Raw genomic sequence first — 17175 nt, 5'->3', positions numbered from 1 at the left:
GGCCAGAAGAGGAAATTCGCTCCTGACCCTTCCAAAGGGTCTAGGGCGAAAATCCTTCAATCACCTATTTTGCCTTGCAAAATCAAGATAAACTTGGGTTGGATGAGAGAAGAAAAGTGTTTCCTTGCCTTGTGACGTGGATTGAAGTTGAAATGATGAAAAAAATGAGCTACAAACAAGAAATTTGCTCCTGACCCTTCCAAAGGGTCCAGAGCGAAAAACACTAAAACCATCCTTTTCTTCGAATTTTGTGCTAAGTCAAGCCTAGACTAGGGTGAGAAAAGCTATTTAGAATGCCTTGGAAAGATGTTTGACCTTCAAAAATGTGAATTTTGAGCTAAAGTTAGAATTTCGCTCCTGACCCTTCCAAAGGGTCCAGGGCAAAATGGTTGATATCTTTTCGTTGATGATTTAAGTTGAAAATGCTATGTTGAAATGAATTTATCATGTGTCCTTAATCATCTTTTTGTTTGTCTTGCAGTTAAAAGGCGACCTTCTCCAATCCGACATTAACAAGGACGACCTTCTCTAGTCCGGCATCAACAAGGACGACCTTCTCCAGTCCAGCATCATCAAGGACGGCCTTCTCCAGCCCAACATCATCAAGGACGACCTCTTCCAATCCAGCATTTGAAGGAAAGGTACACCATCCATCCTGCACATCAAAGACAAACGAGGTTAAAGCAAGGGTCCGTTGAAGAAGCCAATAGTTTCAGAAGAGTTAATTAAAGTTAGCTTGTAAACATCACCAAATTGAACATCAACCAAGTGTCGGACAAGGTGGCATCCCAATCATCACTCCTCCAGTCGAGTTGGTCCACCTCAACGTGTCCAGATTCAATGTACCTGACTCATGGGAGATGGCACAAACTTCGATGTACCTACCCCGGTTCTCCATTGGTCGAATATTCCAAAGAAGACGTGTCCAAATAATGCAATTATTTCATTGGCCAGAATTGGGTTTGTTGTAACAAACCCTAATTAGGGTTTCATTGTAAAATCTTGGCCATTGATCTCAAATTGATCTAAGCCATTGAATTGTATTGTGGACACTATATAAGCCCTGGCTCCTCATTTGTAAAGGCTAATAGTTAGTCATTAATAGCTAGAAGGTTAATAATTAGTTCATAGAGGTTAGAATAGCTAATGATTAATAGCAAATAGAATAGCAGTTAGAGTAGAATAGAAAGAGAAGGCAAAGATTGTTGCCAAGATGTTGTTGTAAAAGACTTGTAAACTTCATTGAAGAAATGGTGAAATCTATGGGTCGATTCAACAATTTGCATGGTCTCTATACTTCTCAGATTTGATTTCATGTTATTAGATGAGTGGAAGAAATGTGTTTGATTGATGGTGAAATTTGTATATCCATACTACTAGCAGTTTGTTGATTGCAGACTTGCCTTGTGTAGTCAACTGGAATCATTTAGCTTAAGCTTAACTTCAATTGTCGCTTCTTCATTAATATGCATCAGCCTGATGGTGTCTATGCCTGTAGCGATGATCTGAACATCATAAAGCTTTCCTCCGAAGATCGCACTAACCTTGTGGAGATGGTCCTAGGATGTCAAGACAAGACTTAGTTAGAATTTCATCAAAGGTCATTCATTGCTCCTACATTCTTAGTATCAGAATTAGATCCTTTCCTCGCCCTCGTCTTTTTTTCCTTTTTTTTCAAAATCTAGACTAGTGAAATCTTGTGATTCCAACAAATCAGACGTTCAGGTCATCGAGTGTAAGTCCCCTTGTGATTCCAACAAAATCACATCATACCACAAAGAGCTTATCCATGAGTAGAGATCCTACATAACAGGAACATTGAAGCTTCTCCGATTGATCCTTCTGCGATATCTTTAGCATTCGGGAGCTTTATTCAAGAGAGGATAAGGTACCTTTAGGTATTTTATTCTATGTTTGGTCGTGTACAAAATACACATCAACAAGTACGTAGATGATCAAGTTCAACTACCTCATCATCTGAGTTGGGGTCCTTAGATGAACCGGCGACCTCTGGCGTTCTTATTGGGATGTTTTCTCGCACATGGGCTTTGGGTGATTGACTGGGGTTCCTCTTGGTCCTCTTTGATGTTCAGGTTCCCTTGCTGGCCTTGGCTTTCTTTCTTTTCTTCTTGGGCCTTTCAACCTCTTCCTCCCTTGGCGCACTTGACACTTTTTCGTCTTCTGAAGACTGGGACTCAAGGTTGCCCATCCGGTTATATGTGAATTGGGTTCCCTCATGGGTTAGCCTCTCTATCTGCTGGCATAGCCAACTATCTGTATATCTCTGGGGACCTTCCATTATGGCTTCCAAATCTATGATCGGCACCTGGGCCCAGTTAATGGATGGTGTGAGGTCTTTGACTACCTCATAATCATGGGTCTACAAACAATCCCCATAATCAACTATCTGATCCGGGACCCGACGGTACTCGAAAATTCTCATTTGTAAAATACTTAACCTTGAGTATTCTTGTCGATGGACCTCTACGGATGTCGTACCTCTGTAATGTCTACCATAAGCCTTCTTCCCTAATCTAGCAGGGTCGAAGTACTTCCTGGGGAGGTGTTCTTGTACGCAATATGATGCTATATCATCAAAGGATTCCTCGGCCTGTACAGAGTTTTTGAAGTAAACATCATTTTTCCCTATAACAATTGGGAATGTGAATCCTAATTGCTTCTTCTCTTTAAGTATGTGTCCAGGTGGGTGCGCCTGTCTTGCAACTTCCAATAGGACCATTCTATTTGACGGATAACGAGGAAGTCGGAATGGAGTTCCCTCTAAGCCTAAAATTCTGATATAGGAAAATCAAGGGAACTGAATGAACCATGCTCCATACTTCCATATCAGTGCAATAGCCTGCTTTGACAACCTTATGTGCAATCCTCCCTGCAACATCCTAACCATGCATGCATCATTCACATGCTCATACTGGCCGATTGCATAAGCAATGTTGTTTTTCTCCCTTTGAGCTATGTTGTAATAATGTAGCTAGGGGTAACAGTCATATACATTCACCTAATTTGGTCCATTCCCAATTTCCCCTATCAAATCTAGCAGCTGCTAATGTCTAGCAAACATGTAGACCAAGTAGGAAGTCATGGTGAAGTATTTCTTCTCTGCTAGTTCGACCAGCTGTATATGGATGTTTTCCCAATCGAACTTAGCCTTTCCATTGAAGACCTGCTCTACGAAATAAAACATCCACTCCTCGAATAGGTTAGAGTGGGGGAGCCCCATGACTCGGCTAAGCAACGTGACCATGTCCCTGTATTCTTGAACAAACTCACTTCTATAGGTCTTTTTGACGATCCTAGTGCTCGAGGCCCTTCTTACTTTGAACCACTCTTTGTTTATTAGTACCTTGCACTTATTAGGATTCATATCAAAAGCGAGTTGGGCCTCGTCTATGGTTACTGCGGTGGCACCCTTAGGAAGCAAGATGTCAAATGCTTCTCCTATGGCCTCTGGAGTGAAATCAGCCATCACCATTCAATTTGCAACTATCGCCCTGCTCTCCGGCCGATAGTGCTTTGTGGCTCCGACCACTAGCTCGTAATTCTAGATTGTTGTTGGGAAACCTGTTGCCTGGGCAATGCCGCTTTCTAGCATCCACTTGAGCTTTCCATATGCATTTGGAGCATATACCCTCTCTTTGAAGTTTTGAATGTCTACATGCCCGAGGTCTGTATCTCCTAGATTTTCCCAATTGCTCTGGACCTTCGACTCTTTTATCACCCCCTAATAACTGATACTTCATCTTTTCAACCTTGCGGGGAATGTCAGCTTTGGATGTCTGTGATGTCCCTGCTGCGTCAAGTGCCTTGCAAGATTCTACCACCTAATTAGGCATCTATCCTGCACACCCAGACACGAATTACAAGATGAGTTTAAGGTGAAAAACATGGGTTAGCAATGTCAGACGACGGCATTAGCAATAAAATCAATCAACAGCGATATAATTTAAAACTTGAAGAAAAATTAGAATTTGAAAAGCTGCTTAAACAATCTAGAATCTACGTTTTGGAGATAAATGTAATTTGGATTTGGAAATCGAGGTTAGTTGGTTTGAGCGAATTTTCAAAAATATCTTTGCTCCTTATTTTATTGGTGTTGTGAAAGTTGCAAACATTATTGGTTTGCACACTTAAGTTTTCAATGTGTGTTGAGCATTTTGAATGTGCATTTTTTGAAAAAGTGATTCTACGTTTTATGCAATTTCGACCAGAATCCCTAAATTTGCCTAAGTTCTAAATTTTCGGCTAGAGGGCCGATTTTGGTAAATGACTGTGCTGTTGATGTTTCCCTTGGGTTTAAACTTTAAATTCTTCACAATGCAATTTGTTTCAAATATTAACCCTAGGTTAATCAACATAGCCATTTGCAATACTTTAACCACTTGGAGGGCAAAATTTGTAACATACCTAACAACGTATTTGAAGAGATTTGTTAATTGCAAGGACAGCCTGGAAACCCAACACCTAGAGAAATTTTGCAATTTTGGCTTGATAGAGTAAAATGAGAGGATGATCTCTCCTTGCAAATTATAGATTTCTTCCTTCCTTTCGTGACTTTAGGGCTTAAACGTTTTCACACATTGCCCCATTGCAAATGGGGGACCCATGTTTTTTGCTTTTTAGGGTTTGTTTTCTAGGTCTTTTAGGGTTTTGTTAGTTAGCCTTTGCATTTTGAGTGTCGCCCAGGTGATCACATGGATAAGCAAGTCCGGCTTGAGTGATGTCTTGATCCTGAAATTTGGCTAAGTCTGGAATGTCCTGAAAATTTGGCTAAGTCTGGAATGTCCTGAAAATTTGGCTAAGTCTGAACGACCTGATCCTGAAATTTGGCTAAGTCTGGAATGTCCTGATCCTGAAATTTGACTAAGTCTGGAAACTGAAAAACCTCAAAAAACTAGATTTTGCAATATAACTCCTGGAGGTCCGAAACCACTCTCAAACATCCTGAAAGTATATATGGAATATAACTTAAAGTATAAGAAAGAAGAAACATAGAAGGAAATGTCACTTAAATGTTATATTCCATAAAAATTATCCTGATAGAGAGTTCGAAAAGTCAAATTTCGCTCCTGTCCTTCACTGAGGATCCAGAGCGAATTTCGCTCCTGTCCCTCCCAGGAGGACCAAGGCGAAGCGCTCCTGTCCCTCACCAAGGGTCCAGAGCGAAAAAGCTTAGTTGAGTCATTCCTGACCTCATTTGGACAAATTGAGGCAAGCAAAGACAATGAATTGAACCCGTTGAAGACAAATTGAAGATTACGAAACATCAACAAGGGACCCAGATGCCCAAGTTCGCTCCTGTCCCTCAATCAGGGACCAGAGCGATCTTTGCCTTAGACGAATTTCTTGCCAAGTTTGAATGATTTCCAAGCCAAAGGTGAATAAAACGGAGCATTACAAGACCATTGAAGATAATTTTTGAGGTTAGCAAAGTGAGATGAAGCCTACAAGCACAAATTCGCTCCTGTCCCTCAGCCAGGGACCAGGGCGATATCTTGGTTATCTTACTTTCATCCCAAGTTCAAGACACTCCAGGACGAAGTACAAGGTGGTGAGGACGTTTTAAGGTATCTTGATGAAGAACAAAGTTACAAGGACCGCCAAAATGAAGGATTTGCACTTAAATACCTAGGTTTGCTCCTGTCCCTCAGGCAGGGACCAGAGCGAAATTCTTCATAAGGTAAAATTCAAGCAAAAGCAAGCAAGTTTTAAGTTTGAAGGCAAGAAAGGAGGGTGAAACTAGACCGTTGAAGATAAATTTGGAAGTTGGCAAAGTGTAGTTGAGCTTGAAAGTACAAATTCGCTCCTGTCCCTCAGGCAGGGACCAGAGCGAAATCTTCATGAAAGCTTAGATTTTGAATGTTGATCACGTTTCAAGTGTCCAAAGGGGACCAAGGGACTTCATTTTACACGATGAAAGCAATGGCAAGTTGATGAAAGCAAGCATGAGCCCAGGACATTGAAGTTCGCTCCTGTCCCTCAGTCAGGGACCAGGGCGATATTTACTATATTTGCTAATTCATTCAAAATTCATGCCAAGTCAAGATTGTACATGGTTGCACAGGGTCTAAGGCGTCTTAAGATGATGATATGCAAAGGTTTCAAACGTCAAAAGACTATCAATTTGAACAAGGAAGCTATATCGCTCCTGTCCCTCATCAAGGGACCAGGGCGATTTTCATTAAATCATTCGTTTTCCTTCAAGTTCACGTCAAAGTCAAGGTTCGCAAGATCAAGGATATCATTTGCAAGGTGATGAACAAGGAGTAAAGCTTGAGAGATAGCAAATGTTGGCCAGAGCATGAAGTTCGCTCTTGTCCCTCACCAAGGGACCAGGGCGATATCCACCTTAGAGGGCATTCATCCACCAAATCAAGACGATCAAGCTCGAGTTTTTTGGCAAACATACCAGTCTCAACGTGAGGATGGAGGTTTTGAACATAAAAAGCAAGAGAATCAAGACTAAACATCAAATTCGCTCCTGCCCCTCAGTCAGGGACCAGAGCGATAGGTTTGTGTCCTTACCTCTTTCAAATTTGGCGCTAAAACATTCTTTAGATTTTATTAAATGCTAGGAAAAAATCGATAAATTTGAAATCCAATTAAAGTTAGCATTTAACATTAGCGCATGGGTCTTTATTAATTAATTTTTGCCTTTTAAAAATCGAGTTTATTTAAAATTATAGGCATTAAATTAATTAATTATAAATAGAATGGGGCGCTTGATTTAAAATTTGTTTCATTTTACAAAGGTCGGCCTTTAAGTTTATTTTAAATTTGCCTCATTCACCAAAGTCGGCCTAGGGTCAATATGAAGGTGAGTGCCTATAAAGGAGGAGTAGTTTATTTCATTTTCACATCATCATTTATCATCTCTCATATGCGACTTGGAGAAGGCAAAAGAGGTGCGAATTTCATACAAAGGAAGGGCGAAATCATCATTCAAGAGGAGGTGCGAGTCTTATCAATAGGAAGGCACAAGCATTATCAAAGGAGTTCGAGTTTCAAGTTAGGCGAACTTGCCAAGGACATTGAAGAACACATCAAAGACTCCAAGGGTGGCGAATTGATAAAGAGGACGTTCCTTATCCTTGAAGATCACGTTGAAGGCTTCCAACATTAATTTTGCCTAGGCAATCCTTGTTTTGCATTCTAGAGTTAGCTCTCAAGTGAGGTATGGCGATATTGATTTATTGTTTTGATTTTGAACGTTGATCGTCATAGCTTGAATTTTGAATTTTGAATTTTGAATTCCCCTAGACCAATCGTTTTTTAGGAAATGATAACTCAAAGACTTATCATGAAGTTTCCTAAAATTAATCTAATCTATGTTATGCATTGCAATATCTAGTTACTAATTATGAAATGTTGTGTAGGCATCGAATGGAGATCTCATCAAGGAAAATCAAGCCGGATCAAGGACGGTCTTTGCCGGGACGATCGAGCAAGGACAGGGGCGACCTCTTTCAATCCAGCGTTCCAAGGCGAGGTACATCATCATCCTACACATCAAGGACACAAGGAGTTAGAACAAGAGTTAATTAAAGATAGCCTCTCAACGACATCAAATTGAATATCTAGCAAGCTACAAGTGTCAGATGAAGTGGCATCCCAGTCATCACTCCTCCAGTCAGTGTGGTCCACCTCAGCATGTCCAGATTCAATGTACCTAACTCATGGAAGGTGGCACAAACTCCGATGTACCTACCCCGGCTATCCATTGGTCAATTTTTCCAGAGAGGACATGTGTCCAAGCAATGCAATTTTATCATTGGTTGAGCATTAAATGTTATGTAATGGTTGTAACAAACCCTAATTAGGGTTTTCATTGTAAAATCTTGGCCATTGATCTTGAATTGATCAAAGCCATCAAATTGTATTGAGGGCACTATATAAGCCCTGGCATTTCATTTTGTAAAGGCTAATTAGAAATAAGGAGAGAGAGTTGTAAATAATAGAAAGCAGTTAGTAGATAGAGAGTAGTTAGAAGTTGATAGAATAGCAACTAGAGTAGAATAGGAGGACAAGGCAAGAAATTGTTGCCATTGATTGTAAACAAACTCCATTTTCATTGAAGTAATGGTGAAGCGTGTCGTTTCTTGCAATTTGCATGGTTTCTTGTTGAGTCTTCAATCCTAGATGGTAGATGATTAGATGAATGGAGGAAATGCGATTGATTAATGGTGGAATTCGTATATCCATACTACTAGCAGTTTGTTGATTGCAGACTTGCCTTGTGTAGTCAACTGGAATCATTCAGCTTAAGCTCAATTTCAATTTGTCGCTTCTTCATTGATATGCATCAACTTGATGGTGTCTATGCCTGCGGTGATGATTTGAACATCATAAAGCTTCCCTTAGAAGATCGCACTAGCCTTGTGGAGATGGTCCATTGATGTCAAAACAAGACCTAGTTAGAGTTTCATCAAAAATCAAATCATTGCTCCTACATTCTTAATATCAGGATTAGATCTTCTCTTCGCCCTTCTCCTTTTTCCATTTTTTCAAATCTAAGCCAGTAAGAGCCTGTGTTCCAGCAAAGCAGATCGGAAGTTCAATCATCAAATATAAGTCCCCTTGTGATTCCAGCAAATCACATCATACCACAAAGAGCTTATCCACACGTAGAGACCCTACATACAAGAACCTTGAAGTCATCCTGATTGATCCTTTTTCGCGATATCTTCAGCAATCAGAGGCTTTATTCAAGAGAGGATAAGGTACCCTTGGGTATTTTATTCTGTGTTAGGCTGTGTACAAAATACACGTCAACACATACCTAACAACGTATTTGAAGAGATTTGTTAATTGCAAGGACAGCCTGGAAACCCAACACCTAGAGAAATTTTGCAATTTTGGCTTGATAGAGTAAAATGAGAGGATGATCTCTCCTTGCAAATTATAGATTTCTTCCTTCCTTTCGTGACTTTAGGGCTTAAACGTCCTCCTTTAGGCTGAAACTCGGATATTTTATCATAAAGGTGCAACTTTACTTTGTCTCGAAAAACCCTTGCCTATATAAAAATCGGATCTTATGCTCAAAATGAGCGAACTTGCTTTTTGAAGTTTAAATGCCTAATTCTGTCCATAATGAAATTCAAGTCCTGTGACAAGAATGTGCGACTTAGAGCATGGTCGATTTCTTTTAGACTTGGCGTGTTCTGGTAATTCGCGATTTTGCTTTTAGCTTTTCGTCTTTGCTTATGAATTTCGAGGCAATGGGGCTTATTGCAAGTTTGAGCGATTTTCACTTTTTCAGCCATTTAGGCCTTTTAGGCATGATTTTGACTAACTTAAGTTCTATCGCCTTTAGTCTTCAAGTTTAGGGCTTCGGGGCCCTTTTTGCGCAATTTAAACTTTTTTGTCTTGAGTCTTGAAATTTCGGGCTATTGAGCCGAAATATGCGATTTTTGGCTCTTTGAGGTAAAATGCCTTTTAATAAAATTCGGCTTTTTGACCCCTTTCGGTGCGATTTTGCCTTTTCTCCTTTTGCCTAAGTCTTCAAATTTCGGGCTTTAGGGGACTTTTGTACGATTTTGGATGTCTTTTAAAATGTTCCACCTTTGACAAAATTCAGCCATTTTAGCCGAAAAGTGCGAATTTTTATTATGTTTAAATGCCCCTTTGCCTTGGCAATGAAAAATGAATGAGTGAATGTCAACTTAGATGGCCCTTTTTACTTCAAATGAGACTCGGGGTTTCTAGGCATGTTGGGTGAATTTCATCCTTCATCTTTTTAAGTTAAAATGCCCCTTGACTATGAAATTCGAACTTCCAGGAGTGTTTTGAGTGATCTTCACTTCTCAAGTTTGACACCTACCATGTTAGCTTGACAATCTAGCCTGGATGTGGGATATTGCCTCCTTATTTTCAGAGTGTGAACTCTTCAGAATCTATGACTCAGGTAGCTTAATTTTAGGTCCAAATTGTAGTCTCAAGCTCAAATTCCTCACTATTGCAACCACTTTGCTCGGCTACAAAATTTCACTCAGGACCTCAATGAGGTAAAAAATGAAAGGGGGGACCCTATCGATGACAAGGAGTGTGTGCAAGGCACGAAAACTTCCTTAAGTCAGCCCAGGTGGTTGAGACATACAAATATTGAGTTAAGACTGTTAGTTACTTCATGTTTGAGCGAGATCACGAGAATCTTAAAACCTCAAGTTCCTTATGATGATAACATAATGAAAGAGGTAATTCAAATTTTGGTGGATAGTTTCCAAGAAATTGATGATATCACATGTTCTCACTTTTTTAGAAGGGTGGTGTAATGTCCCTACTAGTTAGAGATTACTATCCTGCAAAACAAATTGTTAGAATACAACATATATATATATGCCATTTTTTAATTTGCAATCTATCTTTAATACTAAATTAACATAATCATAATTTTCATCTAATAAAAAGGATACGAATGCCATACGAAAGTATGTCCTTAGGTGGCCGTGAAGCTCGCCCTCTTGGTTGGTTCCAAGATGTCCTTAGGCGGCCGTGAAGCTCGCCCGCTTGGAACCCCTTGGTTCCAAGCCCTCCAGGAAATCGAAAATGAGTTCGAATCCTGGCTTGGGTGTAACCTCTTACACCCAAGCCATCCAAGGAAGACCCTTGTCTATTCCTTGTCTTGGGTGATGCCTTCATCATCCAAGTCCTCAGAGGGGACCGGCCAGATCCATCTCTTCTTGGTTGAGTTTAATCAACCAGGCCATACATATGCATATCAGTTTTAAGTATATATACTCCCCTAAGGATTATCATAATCCCTTCCTTAGACTAAGTGAGTCTCCTCCCTATAGCCTCCATCATATAATCACATTTATAATACATTTTTGCATTTGATTACTATTTTCCATTCTATAATCCACATTTACATATTTCTGATTTAACATGTATTCCCTAACATATTTTCATAAAAATGTTCATTAACCAATATTCACATTTTATTTATTACGTATATTCCTAATTGTTCATTAATATGTATTCATTAACATATATTTTCACATATCCATTTTAACATATGTTTACACATATTCCTAAAAACCATTCCTTAATATAAAAATATTCATTAACATATATTAAATATACATTAATTATATTTATTAACATATATATTAAATTATCCATTCATTAATATATATATAAAAATATTAATTACTTGTATTTGTTAACATATACATTAAATAAGTATTAATTATATTTATTAACGTATATAATTAAATGTTCATTATTTATATTTGTTAATATATAACATGAAGTGTTCATTCATTACAATCAATTTATTATCCTTTATATTCACAGCATTACAATGATTTGTGCAAACCCAAATTTAAGAGTATTATACTATTATGTATCCTTGGAGGTATACACAGGCATATATTTATATGTTATGTTTGACAGTGCTGTGAATTAATACTGTTTGACAGAGATATACATATCTCATTTTAATTGTCATTATTTTATTTAAGAATGTTCACTTACTTTATTTTCATTGATGCACAGATTTGATTTTAATTAATAATGCTGCCTATCATATTAAATGTTAAATCAGAAAGTTAAGGAAATTCGTACCTGTCACTGCCGTATTATTCTCTCTCCCCTTTTTTTATCCTTTCTCCTTCATCTTCATATATCTCTTCCAAAATATGCATGTCCTTAAAAGACATGCCTTTCCAAAGAGAAGCGATACTTCCTAACAGATCATACCTCTATTGTTATAATCGCTATATTTTGGTGTTTGTTTATAATATACGAATCATGGCTTAATAAAGTCAACCGTCGGTATTGATGTGTTTATATATAGATCACCGCTTATATACAAATAGCATGAGTTTGGTTGTTATACGATGGCCTTAGGGACACTCGTTGATCAAAATAAACATACTTATACTGATTACTATAAGAATGAGTTAATATGAAAATGTACGTGGATTTTTGATAAATTAATGTTTGTTTCTACGGGCTTTATGGAATAGACATATTCAACGATATCGTACAACTTATTGAAGGATTCGTTTGATATAATTATTTGGATGATGAGAATATATGTGTCACTATACTGGGACAGATTCTCATAGTAAGAATATGAAATGCTTTATTCATATACCATCGTAAATATCAATTGGCCATCGGGTATTAGAATCAATTCAGCTAATTAGCGATACATTCAAAGAAGATATATTTAGTGGTAATGGCATAATCGTGACACCTTGGGTATCACAATTATTGATGCTTTCTCCATACCGTCATAGTGCTTGAATAAGCAGATCAAATTAGATACAACACACAAAGTAAATTTCCCCCGGTCTTCACAATTATATATTTATTATTTTAAATATATACATTGTGTTTATAATTAAGAATATGTATATTATTTTTGTAATATATAGATATAATATTAATTTATTTTTATTTGAATATTTCAACAATATTTTTAGTAATAAATATTAATAAATATTAATTAAATAATAATATTTAATAAATAAATTAATTTCAAATAATCATCCATTGGTCTTTATTATATTAATTATTTCATTTAGTAAATATATATAACGATCAAGGAGGGGACATGACAGGTAGTCATAATTAAAATATTTGTAGCAACAAGATTGAGTAACATCATTCTAGATTTGGGATTGCATGATTTGATCAACATCTTTCACCATATCTTTGATACAGTCGAGAAAGAATATGATGATGAAGTTATTGCAGGCATGGAAACCATTATGGTTATGACTTTCAATGAGAGTGATGATGTGACAATCTCTATTTTCTATCCTATTGGATAACAGGAAGAAAGGAAAACATTGAATCCTATCAAATAAAGATGGATTAGCTGGAAAAGGTGTTTAATCAGTGTGTAGAGAAGCTGAAACCTTTCTTGGGTATTGAGAGGACTATTGCAAAAAAAAAGGAGACATTGCCTTGAAGCATAAGGAATATGTAATAGAGCTTCAGGATGATTCTTTGGTCATGCATGCAGCTATTGCAGATGACATTGTGCATGAAGGACTAAACAGCAGCCTTGGATCCTATTGTGACGTATTCACACATCGCCCCATTGCAAATGGGGACCCCACTTTTTCACTTTCTAGGTTAGTTGTCTTAGCTTAGTTGTTGGTAGTTGTTGAGTCTTTTCTATTAGCCTTTCATTTGTAAGACATGTAGTTGCTTGAAAGCTGGCCAAGTCTCTCTCCTTGAGATGAAGTGAGGTTCAACACTCCCTTTGCCCAACCAAGACATAATCCCTTCCACTTCTCCTAGTCCTGTCAGTGGGTGCCCAAACCCGATCACTCCCATTTCCATTCCTCATCGCCACCACCACCATTTTCACTTCTCCTTGTTGTCTTCCATTTTTCTCAATATCCTCTACCCACCTACCTTTCTATACTCCATCTATCCTTCTTTCCACCCATCCCCATATCCTAACCACTTCACCTACATAACCTACCTTATATTTCCTAACTTCCATCCCACATCCTTAACCTACCCCTACCACTAACTTTACCTTTACCTCCATCACCCCTTCCATCTCATTCACCTCCCTCCCTTCACCTATACCCTCACCTGCCTAACCCTCTTCCCATCCTAGCATACTCACTCACTACCCTTCACCTATACCTCCCTACCCTTCACCCACATTTACACTTACCTATACCTCCCTACCCTTCACCTACACTCACACCTACATCATCTACCCTCCATCTCACACCCCTTACCCTTCTACTTCCCTTAGCCTACCCTTTCTGAAGCAGAAACCAGTGAGGAGGGACCTCTAGGAGATCAATCCGGACCGGTCAGCAAAAGTAAACACAACGGAAACACAAAGATATGATGGAAGCAATGCAGAACATATTATTTTATTGCATAAAAATTGATTACATCCAACCGGTAACAACCGGGTTATAACATACCGGCCCACAAGCTTGGTAGAACATATAGAATAGGTCACAATCGAGACCTTCAATCTTGGGATCTATCTTCTATGCACAGTCTAGCTACCTGATTCTCTCCTTCATTAATTGCGTTCTAATGGACAATTACAACTATATATATCGATCCAAAGGAACCAATCAGCCCAAAAGTGATCAAAACCCAAAGAACAAGACCTAACGTGCAAAATAAACAAGGTCGACCTCCGCCAAGAGATTCCTCCAGAAAATCCAAAGGATGAAACGTAGATCGCAGGAAAAGGTCGGTCACACGCCAAGGAACATCGGAATCAACCCCCAAGGCTCCACAAGCTTCGGAAAGGGGTTCCGGTAGACCACGAAAATAGGTCCAAGCAACCGGTAACAAAGGACTGTCAACTGGTAACAAGAAACTATCATGGAAACCGGTAGCGATATCTTGCCGGAAAATGATCCAAATGCAATGCGGTCTGGAAGCAAGAAAGATGATTAAGTCTTCAAATAGAATCCAATTCCACAGGATCCAATGAGCCAAAACCGGGATACACATAAAAGAAAACTAAAACTGCAAAAAGAAAGCAAAACAGAAAGGAAAATGTTTTGGTTGCTGCAAGATTGCTATGAACCGGGGATGCTCCTACATCAGACATACGAGGTTATTGAAAAAGTGAGCCTCTCACTTTGCTGGGGTCAAAGGGAAACCAAGGTGGTCTACCTCTGCCTAAGAAATCCAAGATGAATCTTCAACTGGTTTGTCCTTCCACTTCACAAGATACTCCTTATACTGACTACTTTGGGTACTGCGCCCAATCCTACTGTCCAAAATCTCTTCAATCTGATCCGATTCCTTCCCAGGCAACTGTTTCTCCAAGTCTGCAATACTGTCCTCACTGAATTCTGGTTTAAAATACTCATGAAAATCTGCAATGTTAAACAAAGGTGAAATATTTAAACTATCCGGTAACTCCACTTCATATGCATTTCCAGAACTGAACTTCCTCAAAATTTTGCAAGGTCCAAACTTCTTCATCTACAACTTGTTATAAGTTCCAACCGGGAATCTCTCTTTTCTCAGATATACCATCACTTCATCGCCAACTTCAAATTCCTTGTCTCCTCTTCTCATCTACCTTCTCCTTATATTTGTTGTTCATGTCTTCCAAATGTTGCTTAACCTGAATATGCAATGCTGCCACGTGATCTACAAAGTCTTCTGCTTCTGAACTTCTTTGGACTGCCAATGTGTCTAAATTCTGATATACCTCTAGGATGCACTCCGGTGACAATCTCAAAATGTGTTTTCTGGTACTTCTATTCATTGAATTGTTGTAGGCAAACTTTGTTTGTGCAAGGATCAAATCCCAACTTCCGGTTTTATCTCCCACTAAACATCTCAACAAGTTTCCCAAACTCCGGTTAACAAGTTTTGTCTGTCCATCAGTCTGTGGATGAAAAGTAGAACTGAACTTCAAATCTGTCTTCATCTTCTACCAAAGAGTTCTCCAAAAATAGCCAACAAACTTAGTGTCTTTGTCTGAAACTATGCTCTTAGGTAATCCATACAACCTTACCACTTCCTTGAAAAATAGGTCTGCTACATGCAATGTATCTGATGTCTTCTTATCACAAATACAGAATCGTTCCCTCTCGGTGTCTTAGGCAATCCAAGTACAAAATCCATGCTTATATCCTCCCAAGGTCTTACCAGTACTGTCAAAGGTTTATACAATCCTATATTCTGACTACTACCCTTTGCAACTTGACAAACTCTACAACTCTGCACATATCTCTTAGCATCCTTATGAATTTGGGGCCAAAAGTACTACTCACTCACCAACACTACTGTTTTGTCAATGCCAAAATGTCCAGCTAGTCTTCCACTGTGTTTCTCCTTTATCAAATTCTCCCTCATAGAACTCTTAGGTATGCACAACTGAACTCCTCTGAATAACATCCCATCTTGAATGAAGTAATCCAACCAATTGCTTCTATCTACCATAACCGGTTCTCTACATGCTTTCCAAGGTTCTGCAAAATCCGGGTCATCATCATACAAGGTCTTAAAATCTCCAAATCCTAATACTGTCACTCTCATCTCTGTCAGCAAATTATTTCTCCTACTCAATGCATCAGCAACTTTGTTAGATTTCCCACTTCTATGCTTCAACACAAAGGTGTAACTCTGCAACAATTCTACCCATCTCATATGTCTTTGATTCAACTTACTCTGACTCTTCAAATACTGCAAAGCTTGATGATCTATATACAACACAAACTCCTTAGGCAACAAGTAATGTGTCCACTTCTTCAAGGCTTGAACTATGGCATAAAACTCCTGATCATATACTGAATATCTCCTCCGAGCATCATTCGATTTCTCACTGAAATAAGCTACTGGTCTCCCTTCCTGACTCAAGACTGCTCCTATTGCTGTTCCACTTGCATCACAATCCACTTGAAATACTTTATTGAAATCCGGTAAAGCTAACACAGGCTACTCAGTCACTTTCTGATTCAACAATTCAAAACTTTTGTTTGCTCTGATGGTCCTCTTCAATTCCTTTCAATCTCCTCTCATGGTCTCTGTCATAGGGTTACAAACTGAACTGAAACTTCTGATAAACTTCCGATAAAAACTAGACAATCCATGAAATGATCTTACCTCTCCAATGCTTTCTGGTGTAGCCCATTCATCAATTGCTTTCACTTTCTCAGGGTCCATCTTCAAACCATCTTCAGATATCACAAATCCAAAATAGACTAACTCATCCTTCATGAAAGTACACTTCTTGATATTGATCAGCAACTTCTCTTCTCTCAACCTGTGTAAAACTTGTCTTAACTGCAACAAATGCTCCTCTTTTGTCCTACTGAAAATCAAAATGTCATCCAAATACACAATTACAAACTTACCCAAGAATTTCTTCAATACCTCATTCATCAACCTCATGAAAGTACTCGGTGCATTAATCAATCCAAAAGGCATCACCAACCATTCATACAGTCCTTCATTTGTCTTAAATGTTGTCTTCCACTCATCACCTTCTCTGATCCTAATCTGAGGATATCCACTCTTCAAATCTATCTTTGTAAAGTATTTTGCTCCACTCAAACGGTCCATTATGTCATCCATCCTAGGCAAAGGAAACCGGTATTTCACTGTGATCTTGTTTATTGCTCTGGAATCAGTAAACATTCTCCACTCTCCATTCTTCTTAGGTGCTAATACTGTTGGTACTACACAAGGGCTCAG

At 38.6% G+C, this 17175-nt stretch overlaps 1 protein-coding gene across 2 annotated transcripts in view; it reads right to left on the bottom strand.

Annotated features, from left to right (window-relative positions):
- Positions 1 to 17175, bottom strand: part of LOC131068796 (alpha,alpha-trehalose-phosphate synthase [UDP-forming] 1) — a 202900-nt gene that overhangs the window by 66440 nt on the left and 119285 nt on the right. The window lies entirely within an intron of this gene.

This window comes from Cryptomeria japonica, chromosome 7, assembly GCF_030272615.1.
Source record: "Cryptomeria japonica chromosome 7, Sugi_1.0, whole genome shotgun sequence".
NCBI classification, from domain to species: domain Eukaryota; kingdom Viridiplantae; phylum Streptophyta; class Pinopsida; order Cupressales; family Cupressaceae; genus Cryptomeria; species Cryptomeria japonica.
This window is presented reverse-complemented; position numbering and strand designations above follow the sequence as displayed.